Source organism: Trichomycterus rosablanca, chromosome 1 (assembly GCF_030014385.1).
Source record: "Trichomycterus rosablanca isolate fTriRos1 chromosome 1, fTriRos1.hap1, whole genome shotgun sequence".
NCBI lineage: Eukaryota > Metazoa > Chordata > Actinopteri > Siluriformes > Trichomycteridae > Trichomycterus > Trichomycterus rosablanca.
Window position 1 is genome coordinate 9063738 of NC_085988.1, and position 17701 is coordinate 9081438.

Consider the following 17701-nt stretch of genomic DNA (forward strand, 5'->3'; position numbering starts at 1 on the left):
GGTTCCTGTCAAGTTTTTCTCCTTATAATTTTAAGGAAGGTTTACTTGCCACTATCACCCTGGGCTTGGTCAATGGGGATATGGGGCGAGATTGGTTTGTCAGTCCTGGATGCTCTGAAGTTACATTGGCTGCAGATTCAACCAGTAATAATAAAAACCTTTACTTTACATATTAATGATAACAGAAATTGAAGAAATGCTAAAACACTTAACATGGTGTAATGTGACATGTCCAATCTCCACTAAATCCCACTGACCTTATCATTCCCTGTCCGCTTTCTATTTATTATCAACTATAAGTGAGACTTAAGAAGGAAAGTACGTCTTTCCAGTCAGGGCGCCCATGCTGAACCCTGTCCACAGCTGAAAGTGCCAACACTGGGCACAAAAGGGGGACCTTTGGAACACAATATTAGGAATGTGGTCATAATGTAATGCCTGATCAGTGTATATATGTATATATATATATATATATATATACACTGTATATATACAGTATATATATATATATATATATATATATATATATATATATATATATACAGTATATATATATACTGTATATATATATATAGTCTTAAATAATATATTCCGGTTGTATGTTCGTATATACAATGTATACTTTTATGTATACTCTATACTTTTCCTTTAAAAATAAATACATTTAAATAAGTAAACTTGAACAGAACTGAGTAAAGAAACTGCAATTCAAGTCTTTACCGACAGATGTCGGTAGATCCCACATTTGGAAACAGACAACTAAAGGTTCCTAACGTCAGTTATATGAGGTACACCAGTTTCCTTTAACCGACTTAAACATGCAGTAGGTAGATTGCTCTAAACAGCCTCTAGGTGTGGATAAGTGGATGTTTAAGTAAGTGCATAGTGCTCTGAAATAGATTTGGTACCCTGTCTGAATATGTTCACAGAGTTTATGCCTAGAATGTTAGTGGGCTCTCTGCGGCACTGACCAATTGACCAGTCATGAGTGAAAATAAATAAATAAATGAATAGATCTTGTACCCTTTCAGTTGAATGAGCGGTGTTGGAGTCACTGCAGCACATAAGTGATGCTGATCCTGAAAAAGAACAACAACAAAAACTCACTGTCCAAACATCTGAGAGTGCATTAACAGCAGATCTTTAGAAAACCAACATTTACTTTTTTGTTTTAAAGCTGCTTCTGTATTTAGGCATCACCACTGCAGATCAGTCTGCATCATGCTTTCTTTGGCACTGTGTTATTTGAGTGTGTGGTCGTGTGTGTGTGTGTGTGTGTGGTCGTGCATGTGCGGGTGTGGGTGTGAGTGTGTGCATTTGTGGGTGTGAGTGAGTGTGTGTGCATGTGAGTGTGAGAGAGTGTATGTGCGCGTGTGGGTGTTCATGTGTAGGTGTGAGTGTGCCTGTGCAAGTGTGTATGTGTGTGTGTGTGTGTGTGTGTATGAGTAAGCATGATTGTGTGTCAGAATCTAAGTGTGTTAGTGTATGTACGTATATGTTTGTGGATTTATGTGTGTGTGTGTGTGTGTGTGTGTTTGTGAGTGTGCGTACAAAAATGTATGTGCATGTAAGTTGTATGTGTGTGTGTAAGTGTGTATTATGTATGTGAGTAATTATTTGGTATATATGTGAGTAATTATGCAGACCTTTACAGCTGCAGAACACATCTGCAAGAGAGCTAAAATATTGCTGTCTGTATGCAGGTACACTATATGGCCAAAAGTATTTGGACACCTGACCATGAGCTTGTTGGACCTGTGCCACAGAGCCACTTGTATTTATTTATCTATTCTCTTTTTTTAATCATATGGCTTTTATGAGCTTTTGGGACATATTGGTAACTCTTATACACTGAGAATAACACAAATATAATATAAACACACTGAAATACAGTATATAATAATAATATAAAAACACTGAAATATATAATAATAATATAAAAACACTGAAATAAAAGCTGATTTTTAGAATTTCTCAGAAGCTCGAGCTGTAACACAAGTTTAAAAGTGAAACAGGGAGGAAAATCCAGATAAACACAGATACATGTGGAGCTGTAACACTGAATCTGATGCTTATTCCAAATGCAGATTTGTCTCATATTCACACTTTAATGATGTTTTACAGCTCAAGCCGAGCGCTGAACGAAGCGGCCGTTATGAAATCAATCTACCGAAAGCAATCAGAAAGCAAGATTATCTGGTAAACATGTACAGTGCCTTGCAAAAGTATTCAGCCCCCTTGAACTTTTCAACCTTTTGCCACATTTCAGGCTTCAAACATAACGATATGAAATTGTAATTGTTTGTGAATAATCAATAACAAGTGGGACACAATCGTGAAGTGGAACGAAATTTATTGGATATTTTAAACTTTTTTTAGAAATAAAAAACTAAAAAGGTGGGGCGTGCAATATTATTCAGCCCCTTTACTTTCAGTGCAGCAAACTCACTCCAGAAGTTCAGTGAGGATCTCTGAATGATCCAATGTTGACCTAAATGACTGATGGTGATAAATAGAATCCACCTGTGTGTAATCAAGTCTCCGTATAAATGCACCTGCTCTGTGACAGTCTCAGAGTTCTGTTTAAAGCGCAGAGAGCATCATGAAGACCAAGGAACACACCAGGCAGGTCCGAGATACTGTTGTGGAGAAGTTTAAAGCCGGATTTGGATACAAAAAGATTTCCCAAGCTTTAAACATCTCAAGGAGCACTGTGCAAGCGATCATATTGAAATGGAAGGAGTATCAGACCACTGCAAATCTACCAAGACCCGGCCGTCCCTCTAAACTTTCAGCTCAAACAAGGAGAAGACTGATCAGAGATGCAGCCAAGAGGCCCATGATCACTCTGAATGAACTGCAGAGATCTACAGCTGAGGTGGGAGACTCTGTCCATAGGACACAATCAGTCGTACACTGCACAAATCTGGCCTTTATAGAAGAGTGGCAAGAAGAAAGCCATTTCTCAAAGATATCTATAAAAAGTCACCTGGGAGACACACCAAACATGTGGAAGAAGGTGCTCTGGTCAGATGAAACCAAAATCGAACTTTTTGGCCACAATGCAAAACGTTATGTTTGGCGTAAAAGCAACACAGCTCATCACCCTGAACACACCATCCCCACTGTCAAACATGGTGGTGGCAGCATCATGGTTTGGGCCTGCTTTTCTTCAGCAGGGACAGGGAAGATGGTTAAAATTGATGGGAAGATGGATGGAGCCAAATACAGGACCATTCTGGAAGAAAACCTGTTGCAGTCTGCAAAAGACCTGAGACTGGGACGGATATTTATCTTCCAACAAGACAATGATCCAAAACATAAAGCAAAATCTACAATGGAATGGTTCACAAATAAACGTATCCAGGTGTTAGAATGGCCAAGTCAAAGTCCAGACCTGAATCCCATCGAGAATCTGTGGAAAGAGCTGAAAACTGCTGTTCACAAACGCTCTCCATCCAACCTCACTGAGCTCGAACTGTTTTGCAAGGAAGAATGGGCAAAAATTTCTGTCTCTCGATGTGCAAATCTGATAGAGACATACCCCAAGCGACTTGCAGCTGTAATCGCAGCAAAAGGTGGCGCTACAAAGTATTAACGCAAGGGGGCTGAATAATATTGCACACCCCACTTTTCAGTTTTTTATTTCTAAAAAAAGTTTAAAATATCCAATAAATTTCGTTCCACTTCACGATTGTGTCCCACTTGTTGTTGATTCTTCACAAAAAATTACAATTTCATATCGTTATGTTTGAAGCCTGAAATGTGGCAAAAGGTTGAAAAGTTCAAGGGGGCTGAATACTTTTGCAAGGCACTGTACATGTGATAAATGAGTTTAGGAGTTGTATCATGAAGTTCTTACCCTGTTCTCTGAAACAGAGCTTCCTCATGCAGATGATGTTTATAAGTACAGAGATAAAACAAACACATGATGAAAACAGAAACATGATCCAGCAAAAACCTGATTCATCTGAGGAATATGAAGCTTCAGCGGGGGTCTTTTCTTCAGATTTTCCATTTGCTGAAAGACAGAAGCACAAAAAATGCTTATGATAAAGAGCACATTATCATTTTCTGCTTTCATTTTCATTTCATTTGTCTGGTGAGGGTTGGGATGGGAAACAACAGCCAATCGTGTCTGTCTATGTGCCCGGCTGGTCGATAGCACTGTCAGGATTTGAACCTGTATCTCAACAGTGGTGGGCTAGTGTAATAAACCACTGGGCAGTGGTGGCTCAGCGATCGAATCTCAGCTGTGATATTGACTGATCTGCAGAAACATGATTGGCTATGTCTAAAGGGTGGTAGCCAGACAGTCAGTGTGCCTTCAGTGCCAGTCCCAAGCCCAAATAAAATAAGAATCATTGCCTAAGAAAGGGCATCTGGTGTAAAAACTGTACCAAATCAGGAATGGTCCAGAATGATCTGCTGTGGCGACTAGAGCTGAGCGGTTCGTGAATCACCTGGGTTAATGATTCGAATCTTTGTACTGAATCAGGAATCACGAGTCTGAGGTCTCAGTTAACCCGGATCCTATGAGTCCTCTGACTGGCTGCTGCTATGTACACAAGGCGAGTGAGCAGACTCACCGGAAATTGAAAAAAATGGTTTGGACAGATTGAAAAGGTCCATGTACTGGCACAAGCCACCCTTTTGGACCCACGATTGAAAAACCCTGCATTTGTAAATGAACGCAATGTTTTAATGTCATGTTTTACACACTTTGGTTACATTCATGACAGGAACGGTAGTTACTCATTACACAAGATTCATCAGTTCACAAGTTTCTATCAAACACAGTCTTGGACAATTTTTGGGACAATTTAGTACCTCAAATTCACCTCACTTGCATGTCTTTGGACTGTGGGAGAAAACCGGAGCACCCGGAGGAAATTCACACGGACACGGGGAGAACATGCAAACTCAACACAGAAAGGACCCGGACCGCCCCGCCTGGGGATCAATCCCAGGACCTCCTTGCTGTGAGGCGACAGTGCTACCCACTTAGCCACCGTGCTGCCCTGAACTGATTTTAAGGTCACAAGCCTACAACCAGGGATTCAAAACCCTCACGCCGAGGCTATGCTGGAAATAAATGACACTCAAGTGACTCAAGTGAACCAGGTCACATTACCGAGTGACTCAGATTAACCCGAGTCCATAACATGTGATGGTGTATAAGGTTTTGTTATGTAATTTAGGTGTTTGTTATGTTAATCATAAACATTCCCAGTCATGCCTGATACTCTGAGTAGTTGTCTGGACATGTTAGACTTCTGTAGTATAATAAATCATATAGGTGTGGTTTAAGCTGCTTTGCTGCCTCTGTTTCGGGAAAGCTTGCAATCATTGAAGAAACAATGAATTTGAAACAGTATTAATTGTTTCTTAGTGTCTATAGATATTAAACAAAGTAATCTTGTTAAATTACAAAATCACCAGCATTCTAAACAAAACCAAAAGTGATTCAGACACCACACATACTACAATTATATCTGCTGTGATCAGTTTCAGTCTGAACATCCTAAACCACATTAAATTCCTTTACTCTCATTGCATTACAGTACTGATTTAGTAATTTTAAAAAGTAAATCACGGCACAGTGGGCAAAATCCCAAACACAGCAAAAAAAATCATGACCACTGCTTACCTGAGCTTCTGTTCTTCCAGATGCTATTAAATTTATAAGCGTGTGTATAACCCATTAGGAATAGAATCCGTTATTTTGTAAATGTGGTTATAATTAAAAACCTCCAAACTTTTCCCTGTTGTGAAGTAAAACACGACCTCGTTAGAAAGCCGATCAAGCGTTTCATTATCACGTCATCTGTGTGACGCAAACTGAATAAATGCAAATAACAGCATTTCTTACTAACAATTACAATCAGAAGCTCTGATTGGTTCATTTGCACCGATTCTGTAGGAGCGTTTCATTCACCCCAGTTGTTCCTGTGAAGTGCACTATGTAGGGTATTCCACCATTTTAAGTGAGGTTCATATTCAAAGAAAAATGTGTTTGAATAAAGGCCATCGCATTTAAATCATACTGATGGCCGGGTCAGGAAGCAGTCACATGATGTATCAGGAAAAGATACAAAACATGTTAAGGAACGTATCACCAACGTGTATGTATGGACACTTATGGCCCACCCTATATATGTATACTCACAATTAAATTTCAGGATGAAGATAAAATGTACTCTAACTTTTACAGGTGAACTTAATGTGACCTTCTCTAAACTTTTGAATGCACATGTCCAACTGTTCAATGTTTCAGTATTTTTTGCACAACTTGCTGTTCTCTAACAATGAGCTTAATGGCAAAATTCACAACAGGTGTTTGATCCATTAATCAGCCAATACATTTCGTGGTTCAATTAGAATTGGTATTTAAACAGTCCTCCTCATCATGTTGTTCACATTTTGACATCATGAGACCAAGACGACACCTAACAATTGATCAACAGCTTCAAACAGGATGTTCTCAGATGGAAGTGGCCACTGAGCTTAGAGTGTGACAGAGTATCATCAGCAGGTTGCAACAGAGAGACTGGAAGAGTCGCAGAAAGGCATAGGAGTGGACGTCCTCATCCACATCCCACACTGATGACCGCTTCATTGTGAACAGTGCTCTGTGGAACCGGATGATGAATGACACACTCCAGGTACTTTTAAGGGAGGTGAGAGGCACCCAAGTGTCATGTCAGACCATTCGAAACCATTTACATCAGCGTGGTCTGCGTGCTAGATGACCTGCAAGGGTACCTGACCACACCACCAGGCACAGGCGTCATTTACGCGAGCAGTTACGCTGGATGAGGGACCAGTGACCCTCAGTGCTGTTCACTGATGAAAGTCGATTCACGCGAGCAGAAATGATGGCCGCCAACGATGTTGGAGATGTCAAGGAGAACGCTATGCATCAGCCACTGTTGTCACCAGACGAGCCTTTGATGGTGGTGGTGTTACAGTGTGGGCAGGTGTGTCTAGTCAATACAGAACTGCCCTACACTTTGTGACAAGCCCATACTACTTGAATAACATCATTAATCCAGTCATTGTGCCTCTGTATGAACAACACATCTTCATGGACAACAATGCTCCAGCTCATCGAGGTCACATCATTAGGGATGACTGGGTACCTGAAATGGAGTGGGCTGCACTTTCTCCAGACCTGAATCCCATAGAAAACCTATGGGATCAGCTGAGTCGCCGTGTAGAGGCTCATAACTCTGTACCCCAGAACCTCAATGACCTGAGGGCCGCCCTTCAAGAAGAGTGGGATGCCATGCCAGAGAGAGACAGAATATCAACAAAAAATCCAGAAAAAAACATTAAATAAAGGTTATAAATTAATTTGTATTTGATTAGGTGAAATAAGTATTTGATCCCCTAGCAAAACGTGACTTAGTACTTGGTGGAGAAACCCTTGTTGGCAAGCACAAAGGTCAGACGTTTCTTGTAGTTGGTCACCAGGTTTGTGCACATCTCAGGGGGGATTTTGGCCCACTCCTCTTTACAGAATCTCTCCAAATCCTGAAGGTTTCGAGTCTGTCGCTTGGAAACTTGAAGTTTGAGCTCCCTCCACAGATTTTCTAGGGGATTAAGGTCTGGAGACTGGCTAGGCCACTCTAGGATCTTTGTTGCCTTGGCCGTATGTTTTGGGTCATTGTCATGTTGGAAGACCCATCCATGACCCATCTTCAGTGTTCTGGCTGAGGCCAGGAGGTTCTCATTCAAGATTCTACGGTACATGGCCCCGTTCATCAGCCCCTCAATGCGATGAAGTCTTCCTGTACCCTTAGCAGAGAAACAGCCCCAAAGCAGAATGTTTCCACCTCCATGTTTGACAGTGGGGATGATGTTCTTGGGGTCATATCCAGCATTTCTCTGCCTCCAAACACGGCGAGTGGAGTTGATGCCAAAGAGCTCAATTTTGGTCTCATCTGACCATATCACATTCTCCCAAGCTTTCTCTGAATCATTCAGGTGTTCATTGGCAAACTTCAGACGGGCCTGTACATGAGCCTTCTTGAGCAGAGGGACTTTGCGGGCACTGCAGGATCTCGATCCATTACGGCGAAGTGTGTTACTAATGGTTTTCTTGGTGACTGTGCTCCCAGCTCCCTTGAGATCATTGACAAGCTCCTCCCGTGTAATTCTGGACTGACCTCACCTTTCTCAGAATCATTCTTACCCCACCAGGTGAGATCTTGCATGGAGCTCCAGAGCGAGGCGATTGACTGTGATCTTGTATTTCTTCCATTTTCGAATGATCGCACCAACAGTGGTCTCTTTCTCACCAAGCTTCTTGCTGATGGTCTTGTAGCCCATTCCAGCCTTGTGCAGGTCTACAATCTTGTCCCTGATGTCCTTTGATAGCTCTTTGGTCTTGCCCATGGTGGTCGAGAGATTTGAACGGAAGAAACTGATTCTGTGACAGGAGTCTTTTATACAGGGACAGGACTAATTTGTGTGCCTCATGGACACATAACCGGTCTGTGGGGGTCAGAATTCTTGCTGGTTGGTAGGGGATCAAATACTTATTTCCCTTAATTAAATACAAATTAATCTATAACTTTAATTTAATGTTTTTTTTCTGGATTTTTTGTTGATATTCTGTCTCTCTCTGTTAAAATAAACTTTCCATAAAAATTATAGACTGTTCAAGTCTTTGTAAGGGGGTAAACTTACAAAATCAGAAGGGGACCAAATACTTTTTTTCCCTCACTGTATATAAAACATAACTAATGTTAACACATGCTGACTTTGTCATTTTTTGCGAGTCATGAGTCACAGAGTCGAGTCAAGTCTGAAGTTGCTGTGTGTGCGACTCACGTGCAACTCAGATTCGAGACCCTATCTCTGGTGCCAGGTACGGATGATGTCTGTTTTTTAGTAAAAATGGGTATATAATCTTTATATAATCTGTATAATGCCATTCCTAAATGATGATGTAATGCTAATGTGTACCATCTGATGTTAACCCGCAAGGCATGCCATGACTGATGGGTATGGGCAGATAGTCTTAAGCTGCAGTACTGTAATGCTTTTCTCTCTGACTCACTAAAGAGCTCTCATTCCAGCTTGCAGATGGTGCAAAACCTGGCATGCACAAAAATGAGGGATCATATCACACGCATTCTTATTTAAGTGTAGAAATTCATTTTAGAAATGATTTTAAGATTCTTCAAATACTTGCTGGTCGTACCAGTTATTCAGCAGAGAAGTTAACAAGATAGTTAGAACTATTGCACCCCCTTCCTGATGACCTGAGGCCTCCTGATGACCTCTACATATTCAAGTGGAGGGTTAAGACCAACCTAATTCGCACTTTTAAAAGGTTCTTTGCTTTTACTGCTTTTATTGTTGCATTTGCACTATTAAATGTTTATCTTTAGATTTTATTTCTAAGTGCTATATAAATAAAGCATATTATTGAATGTTACTATTGACTTCCTGTGTAGTGATAAAGCATTACCCACGACTACCTATGCAGTTTGAAGTTTCCTTCCAACCAAGGCTTTAACTGTCTATGGTTTCTCTTAACCCATACTGCGGTTCTTTCAAAGACTTGAAAGGCTTTATAAGAAATCAAAACTTGTGGTGAATGCCAATGCCTATAAAGAACACGTTTGCACTTACAGAGATGCACTACGTGCTGCTAAATCTAGTCATCTTTCCATCACAGCATAATACTGAAACAGCCATGGTGGTTAATGGCCTGCTTGTGTTTGCTGATGCTGGTGCTATTAACATACTTGTTCTGCTAGACTTAAGTGCTGCATTTGATACAGTGAATCATCCCCTCCTCCTGACTAGGCTGAGTGAGCTGGGCATTGGTGGCTCTGCTCTTGACTGGCTCACCTCTTACCTAACTGATCGCCAGCAATTTGTTACCCTCTCTGGGAACAAGTCATTCACCTCATCTGTCACTTAAGGGGTCCCGCAAGGTTCAGTCCTTGGACCTCTACTATTTATTATTTACATTCTCCCATTAGGCAAGATTATTCACTGCTTTAAACTTGACTTTCATTGCTATGCGGATGATATACAGATTATCTTCGGTTAGACTCCCCTTGTAACCCCTCACTTAAACTGGTAACTGGAATCATGCCTCCTAGAAATTAAGAACTGGATGCAATGCAACTCCCCAATGTTAAACAGTGACAAGACTGAACTCATTCTTATTGGTACAAAAACTGCTCTTAATAAAGCTGGCCCACTTACTTTGTCTATTGATGATCTTGTTCTGTCTTCATCATCTGTGGTTCGAAATTTAGGTGTCCTTGATTTCTCACTCAAACTAGAATCTCATGTCAGCTCTCTTGTTAAAACCTCTTTCTTTCACTTACGCAATATACAGTGTATCACAAAAGTGAGTACACCCCTCACATTTCTGCAAATATTTCATTATATCTTTTCATGGGACAACACTATAGACATGAAACTTGGATATAACTTAGAGTAGTCAGTGTACAGCTTGTATAGCAGTGTAGATTTACTGTCTTCTGAAAATAACTCAACACACAGCCATTAATGTCTAAATAGCTGGCAACATAAGTGAGTACACCCCACAGTGAACATGTCCAAATTGTGCCCAAAGTGTCAATATTTTGTGTGACCACCATTATTATCCAGCACTGCCTTAACCCTCCTGGGCATGGAATTCACCAGAGCTGCACAGGTTGCTACTGGAATCCTCTTCCACTCCTCCATGATGACATCACGGAGCTGGTGGATGTTAGACACCTTGAACTCCTCCACCTTCCACTTGAGGATGCGCCACAGGTGCTCAATTGGGTTTAGTCCATCACCTTTACCTTCAGCTTCCTCAGCAAAGCAGTTGTCATCTTGGAGGTTGTGTTTGGGGTCGTTATCCTGTTGGAAAACTGTTTTCGAAGGGAGGGGATCATGCTCTGTTTCAGAATGTCACAGTACATGTTGGAATTCATGTTTCCCTCAATGAACTGCAGCTCCCCAGTGCCAGCAACACTCATGCAGCCCAAGACCATGATGCTACCACCACCATGCTTGACTGTAGGCAAGATACAGTTGTCTTGGTACTTCTCACCAGGGCGCCGCCACACATGCTGGACACCACCTGAGCCAAACAAGTTTATCTTGGTCTCGTCAGACCACAGGGCATTCCCGTAATCCATGTTCTTGGACTGCTTGTCTTCAGCAAACTGTTTGCAGGCTTTCTTGTGTGTCAGCTTCCTTCTGGGATGACGACCATGCAGACCGAGTTGATGCAGTGTGCGGCGTATGGTCTGAGCACTGACAGGCTGACCTCCCACGTCTTCAACCTCTGCAGCAATGCTGGCAGCACTCATGTGTCTATTTTGTAAAGCCAACCTCTGGATATGACGCCGAACACGTGGACTCAACTTCTTTGGTCGACCCTGGCGAAGCCTGTTCCGAGTGGAACCTGTCCTGGAAAACCGCTGTATGACCTTGGCCACCATTCTGTAGCTCAGTTTCAGGGTGTTAGCAATCTTCTTATAGCCCAGGCCATCTTTGTGGAGAGCAACAATTCTATTTCTCACATCCTCAGAGAGTTCTTTGCCATGAGGTGCCATGTTGAATATCCAGTGGCCAGTATGAGAGAATTGTACCCAAAACACCAAACAAATTTAACAGCCCTGCTCCCCATTTACACCTGGGACCTTGACACATGACACCAGGGAGGGACAACGACACATTTGGGCACAATATGGACATGTTCACTGTGGGGTGTACTCACTTACGTTGCCAGCTATTTAGACATTAATGGCTGTGTGTTGAGTTATTTTCAGAAGACAGTAAATCTACACTGCTATACAAGTTGTACACTGACTACTCTAAGTTATATCCAAGTTTCATGTCTATAGTGTTGTCCCATGAAAAGATATAATGAAATATTTGCAGAAATGTGAGGGGTGTACTCACTTTTGTGATACACTGTAGCTAAAATCCACCCATGTCTTTCCCAGACTGCTGCTGAAGCACTAATCCATGCTTTTATTTCTAGCCATTTAGATTACTGTAACTCTCTTCTTGCAGGCATCAGCTCTTCTCTACTTCATAAACTTCAGATGGTCCAGAATCCTGCTGTTCACATCACCACATTACACCTGTTCTCCAAAACCTCCACTGGCTTCCTATAAAATACCGTATTCAGTTTAAGATCCTTCTCCTTACATACAAAGCTCCGTCCTATCTCTCTGACCTTGTCCACGTCTACAAGCCAGTGAGTGCTCTTCGTTCCTCCACAGCTGGTATGCTCACCGTTCCCTCCTCTAACCTGCATAACTTTGGTGATCAAGCACTTTCCAGACTTGCCCCACGCCTCTGGAACGCTCTTTCTTCAAATATTCAGCAATCAAACTCGCTGTCTTCCTTCATCCTAATCTACTGCAGTGAACCACTTTTATATGTTTTGACTTTTGTATAGTTTTCCTATTGTCCTATTTTGTCATTGTTTACCTGGGTCTTGCTGTTTGTTTGTCCTTATTCGTATTACTAATTGTACTCTGTAAGCATCTTTGGGTTGTTATGGTATGGTTATGGTTTGAAAACTCAATTTTGGAATCTTAAAATAGTCCTAGTTAACAGGGAACTACTGGGGTGATTTGAATGCACTCTTACCGTTAGGTTCATTATGGCACTTTGAGATGTGATCTGTGGCTGTTTTTGGTGTAGACGCGTTTTCATTAAAGGAAAATCTTTATTCTAATGAGCAGTAAGCTCTCAGCTTTGTGCTGAAATTAGATTAAGCATGTTCTCCAAAATGTCAACAAGTAATGAGATGTGACTGAATACATTTATAAATACAATCGAGTCGATTCAATTAAATATTAGCACTAACCTGTAAAGTTCAGTCTGATGGCTTTTCCAAACTGTAGTGTCTTATTCTTCTGACTGCTACAGTAATAAAGTCCCACATCTGTTTCCTGAACCCCATAAATCACCAGACTGACTGAACTGTTCACTTCAGTTATATCAAAGTGACTTTTGTTCACATAACTGATAAGGACAAAATTTCTTTCGTTCAATTTAGATCTTTCAGCAGAAATCAGCAGTTTCAGCTCATCAGATCTCAGTCGATACCAGGCTATAAAATCAGCAGTGATGGTGCAGTGCAGGGTGATGTTTTCTCCAGGATCAACAGATCTCACATCAGCTGAAGTGATCTGAAGGAAATGTAGTGGAAGGAAACCTAAAAGAAAAAAAGTCACATTAATGAGAAACAATCATACAGTTAAAATTATTTTTCCATTTTATCAATGATTTTTGCATTGCCAATTAGTCCTTCGCTGCTGGGATCCTAATCACGTCCGAGGAGGGTATATTCATCTGCCCCATGCTCCCTCTGAGGGTGCGCAGTTCCTCGACCCTCTTATTCAAACGTACTTTGATGGACTCGCACATTGAGCCAGATATCGTGCATGAGAGTCACGTACCAATCTCCATGCCCCTTTATTTCTGTCCAGACACCTCGGGCTGCTAACTAGGGTCCTTACGCAGCATAGAAGACACCACTTACTTATTAGTCCGGTCTTTCCCACCCAGCAGACTAGTGTCCATTTTTGTCCAACTGTGTCTGCTAGGGGGCTCCCAGCCAACCAGTATGTTACGCCACGCAGTGGTATTATTATTATTATAATTATTATTATTATTGTGATATTGTGAATTAGTCGCTATTGCCATCTGTGTGTGTTCTTGTGCCCTCCCACTGCCAGTCTGTTTTGTAGGATCAACAAATCACCAATCTGCTTAGAGGCTGGGTTGGTATGCAGCCAATCGATCGCTGCATCAATTGAATATAAACTTTACAATAATATTGCACAAGACTCTCTTTGTCCCAGTTATTTTGTTTATCTGAAAACATTTAAAGACTTCTCCATACATGGTTACAACCTTCACCCAAGACCGGGTCATAACAAGTACTTAAGAAACAAACTTGGGGAGTTCAAAATCCCAGTGCTGGTGCACTAGCGGAATATACCACCTGGGCATCTAAAACATGTTTTAACCACCTCTGTCCCATCAATATAAAGCAATAAGCCATGAGAGACCATGTGTTACTGCCATTTTATCACAGGGAAGGATGTTTTTCTAAAGTGGCATAAGTCTCAAGTGGCTTATTCCTTTTATAAAACAGTGGTCAACATAAAATATAACAAAATACAACAATGTTCAATTTATAAGTGTTTTTACTTTAGAAAAGCATTCTTCCATGACCCAAGGTAGTTCGTTAACAGTGTTGCTAGGCAACATAAGGGCGAACATAACAATCTTAATAAACATTTCTCCACAAACGCTATTACACTATTTCTTGGACGAAACACCCGCTTAATGATCAGGATTACTGTTTATATTAATCTGGACATCCATGTATAGTGCATCACTTAAAATAGTGTTCAACCAAGTTTGTACTTTTTCTTTTCAGTGGCGTATTAATATGGGATTATGTGAGGTGGTCATAGGTGTGCGTATATCGGGGATTTTACAACGGCTTTGAACGCAGCTCAGCCAATCAGATTTTAGGACTGGAGCTATCCGTTTTAAAATAATGTTTAATATTACACTGAACTGGGTAAATGATGCTAGCCCACTATCTCTGGGATCCAGGGTTTGAATCCCCAGTGGTGATATCAGCCGATTGGCTGTCTACATACAGACAGTGTAGCTCTGAGGCTCCACCATTGATCGTGTCTTACTGCTGTGCACCTAGTGATGTTGTGGAAAGCAGACCAAGTGCGACCTGGACCATGGTTATAGTGGGTAAACATAATAATGATAATGATGATGATGATGCACTTGTGTAACGGGGCGGGTCGCACCCCACCACGGAAGCATCAGCATCCCAAGATGCAGGACGCTTAACCCGAAAAAGAACAATACAGCTGGCCAAAATAATCAAAACTGAAAGCAAATAAAAACCAAATCAAGAATCTGCAGCTAATAGAAGAGGTGGGCAACTGTATTGGTCTGAGTAGGAGATACTATGGGTGTGTTCGAAAACCTAGGGAGCTGCCTTGCTGTCTTACTGTCTACATAGGCAGCTGCCTCAGTAGAGAGGATTCTAATAAGTCAATGACTTATAAGTCAGGTTATTCGAACGCACTACTTAGATAGCGCTTCCATCGCGTTTAGCATTTAGCAATTAAAAACAATGAACTGAGGTAGCACAGCGCTAACGCTAACGTCAATATAACATTTCCCTTCATGTACCGATAATGGTTACATTTCCTGACAAGCTCGAACTTGCAAATAAAAACACTCGGCACAAGTTTATACAAGTTAAAAATCAGTAATATTTTATTTACGTTTAAAAATAACTCTTTATTAATAACATTCTTTTCTCCGACCCGTCAGCAATGTTTATTTTTCTGTGAGAGCCGACCCGCAATGAACGCCGTTGCCTTGATCACTAAGGACGCTTCCGATGCTCACTCGTTCTTGAGCCAAAATAACATTGAAATATGAAGATGCCTCAGAAGTGAGGATTTTAAGTCATCTAGGATTTCGAACAGCCTCATTTTCGGGAGCGCACACAGGATGATGTAAAATGCTGCCTATGTAGAGAGCGCACTAGCTTTTCGAACACACCCTATATCACACCACACACTCACCACATTAGCCTCACAGGAAGCATGATACTGTAATTCGTACCCCAAGCTGAACTATAGGTCGATAGACCTGTTACAGTCTAAAACATAGACAACATTTAGAAGATGCTTTTATTCAAAGTGACTTACAGTACTGTCACAGTATATTGTCCAAACAATTAAAGATGAAGGGCCTTGCTCAGGGCCCACTTGGCAGTGGTGGGGCTTGAACCAGCGACCTTTCAATTACTAGTCTGGTACCTTAACCACTAGGCTACAACTGCCCAACAACAACAACAACAAAAGATACAAAATCCACAGCCAGAAGTGTGGAGGCAAAAGAACACATAGACGAGGAAGTTAGGAAAATCACACTTCAAATGCTTGCCCATTAAAGGGAACAAGGATGTCTGCTGCACAAGGAAGTAGGCGTGTCCCCAGTATATAAAATGAAAATGGCCATGCTCTGGCCCCCATGGGCGTTGGTGAGCAAACTGAAGAAAGTAGGAAAAATCTGATAAGGTGAAAACTGGATTAACACTATGCTAGCTACTGAATCCACCAGTGTGTGATAGCCCACATTCTCAGAAAAAGCATAACAAAGGAACTCAGTACACACTTACAATTATCACTATATACAATTCAAGCGATTGAGGGTTAAGGGCCTTGCTTAGGGGCCCAACAGTGATAACTTGGGGTAAAAGTGGGGCTTAACCACTGAGCTACCACTGCCCCAGTAAAAAACAGAGGCTTATTAGAGTGATTCACTGAATAGTTAAAGGTTGACACTTCCTTCCTTCTTCCTGAATTCTTTATATCCCTACTCATTTCCTTCAGAGAACAACAGGCTGGAATTTTTTTGAAAAAATACTAGGTGAGGTTGCCAAATACAGTCCAGGAACTACAGTTACTACTTACTGTAAGCTTTAGTAACATACAAGCTACTTACTAATAATGCAAATAAATTGACTGGCTTATTGGCATGGAACAAAAACAACATACTCAAAAGGAGAAGAAATAAATCATTGTACTATTTTATAAAATTATTCTATATATGATCTTAGTAATGGTTTTTGGACTAATAGATTTTAACAGAACTTTTTTCACTACCTACTGAGCCTCTGTGCCTCCCATTAAGATAGATTAGCGTTCTGTTCTACTGGGCTGCAACACTCTACTCCTGCATATACACCGATCAGGCATAACATTATGAGCACTGACAGCTGAATTATGACCACTGATTATCTCTTCATCATGGCACCTGTTAGTGGGGGGATATATTAGGCAGCACGTGAACATTTTATTGTCAAAGTTGATCTGAGAAGCAAGAAAAATTGACAAGCGTGAGGATCTGAGCGAGTTTGACGAGGGCCAAATTGTGACAGCTAGACGACTGGGTCAGAGCATCTCCAAAACTGCAGCTCTTGTGGGGTGTTCCCAGTCTGCAGTGGTCAGTATCTATCAAAAGTGGTCCAAGGAAGGAGCAGTGGTAAATGGCAACAGGGTCATGGGCAGCCAAGACACATTGATGCACATGGGGAGTGAAGGCTGGCCCGTGTGGTCCGATCCAACAGACGAGCTACTGTAGCTCAAACTGCTGAAGAAGTTCATGCTGGTTCTGATAGAAAAGTGTCAGAATACACAGAGCATTGTTGCGTAAGGGGCTGCATAGCCGCAGACCGATCAGGGTGCCCATGCTGACCCCTCTTCACCACTGAAAGCACCAACCTAAGACCTACCTAAGCATTGTTGCAGACCATGTCCACCCTTTCATGAAAACGGTTTTTCCTGATGGTTGTGTCCTCTTTCAGCAGGATGATTCACCCTCAGGAACGGTTTGAGGAGCACAACAACCAGTTTGAGGTGTTGATTCCCCAGATCTCAATCCAATCGAGCATCTGTGGGACGTGCTGGACAAACAAGTCCGATCCATGGAGACCCCACCTCACAACTTACAGAAGTTAAAGGATCTGCTGCTGACATCTTGGTGCCATCAGGGGTCTAGTGGGGTCCAGGCCTTGACGGGTCAGGGGACCAACACAATATTAGGAAAATGGTCATAATGTTATGCCTGATCGGTGTATGTTTTAAAATCTAATCCTCAC